Below are 2,136 nucleotides of genomic sequence, written 5' to 3' on the forward strand. Positions count from 1 at the left end.
TATAGGGGCGGCGGGGGTTGCGCAACCGCAATTAAAACCGGGTTACATTTATGTTGTGCGGTCAATTCGTTCATTTAATAGCCATTTTTATGGCCTTCTAATTGATCGTTGACTCATAGACCTGCTATATTTTAAACCGGCATCGTTTTTGAAATATGATTGCTGCTTTATATGGATCAGAGTAACTCTGCGCATATACATATATATATATATCTGAGATAAGAGATTTAGTCATTTCCAAAAGCGATTATCAGTCGAGACTGTTCGGGAATTCGTTTCGTTGGAAGTCAGCAATAAAGAGCAGAGCCGGTGATTGGATGAGGGGTTATATTGGCACATGCCTCGCGCACAAAAAAAGCGCCTCGGTGCCATTTAGCATTCCAGCACACACACATGAACACATTTTGCTCTCCGTTTCAACAAAACCAAGTGACTCATAGCGTCAGTTTTTGGCCTATATATATATAGCACGTTACAGCAGATTAAAATCAAATCATTATTAAGTGTCTCACTTTCTGACCACGCTCTGTGGCCAAAAGGAATGACATTGTTTGGGGAAACATTACATTTAATTTGCTTATACTCAAGGCCTCCATGCATGCAGGGGCAGACCGTGGAAATAAAAGCGGTTATATAATTAGGCTATCCCGCTATAGTCTAATGTGTATATCAAATGAAATATAGGTCTATATAGGACTCATTGTCTGACTCTTGCCTTGTGGTCTGTTTCCCCAACTTGTCCGCCCTTTTGAATGAATTAAGCATTGGCGCTCTTGATAAAATAAAATAAAAACTAGTGACACCAAGATAAATTGCACGTCAAAATCTATATGGGATATTTTCTTTTAATATAGGCTACACACACACACACACACACACACACACACACACACACACACACACACACACACACACACACACACACACACACACACACACACACACACACACACACACACACACACACACGGCCTATACTATATATATAGTAGGCCTTATGGAAATCAATGAGAGAAGTGTTCAGGTTTTCCAATGCAAGCGCATTTAGCGGAGACATCGCCATCAGTCTCTGGTGCACCAGCTAACACATGCATGCACACTCACAGCATGCACTACAATACTCTCAAACATTGGAAGAACATGATTCCACATATAGTTATACATTTTGTCCACATTTTAAGAAATCTAAGCTCAGATCTTTTCAAGCCATAACCGCAGCTATATGGGTTTAAGCCCCTTTCGGAACCATCAACTTAGGGTCCCGAAAGGGGGCTATACATACTATATGGTTATAAAGTTGTTCAACTGACTTTGTTTCTGTGTTAACTTAACTGCATGCTCAATTAATCAATCAAAAGTCACCTTGGAGACCTTGACAACACAATCCCCTCGCATATAACTCCACACTCCGAGCACTTATTGGATCTGAGCTACGATATGAAAGCATGATTCTTATTTATCTGGAACTCTTGAACTTGAAGTGCAGTCCAACTGCTTTCCATGGCTGTGCATCAGTTATAGTTATAGGCTATATCACAACATCACTATATAGGACTATAGCTATACGTAAACTGGACGCGAGTTCTTTTTCCCCCACATTCAAAAATGTGTCTTTGTCAAAAAATATAGGTGATCTATAGCGTCGCGCTGTGATGCGTTGTGAGCTTGTATATAAGCTATTTTTGGCCAATGCCCCTCCCAGAATGTGCACGGTTAATTGACGTGCGTGCGTCTATACGGGCATGTATATGCACTATTGTTTTTCCATTACGCACGTTGCGCGCAGGCAGCGCACGCACTGGCAATTTCAACTTCTTAAAACACTGCATGTTATTTTCCAACACATTCTCTGTTTTATACGAATAACAATTCACTTCCATCTCCTAAACAACAGCAGGATTACAATTGTTTTAAGTATTGTGAATCAACAGTTTAAGAGCGTATATCGTTCTATATCTTCGACAAAGCTTTTGCGGTATATAGACAATGTTAATACCGTAATTTTAAAGTTAAAAAAGGGGAAAAAAGCAAGAAAGACGGAGAAGAAAATTCCTAAATCTAATATAAATTCCTTATAAATTAAGCTTATAAATAATACGTATTGCATATAACTCCGTTTTGTCCGACTCTTTCTCT

This window comes from Protomyctophum parallelum, assembly GCF_964188405.1.
Source record: "Protomyctophum parallelum genome assembly, chromosome: 23".
NCBI classification, from domain to species: Eukaryota; Metazoa; Chordata; class Actinopteri; order Myctophiformes; family Myctophidae; genus Protomyctophum; species Protomyctophum parallelum.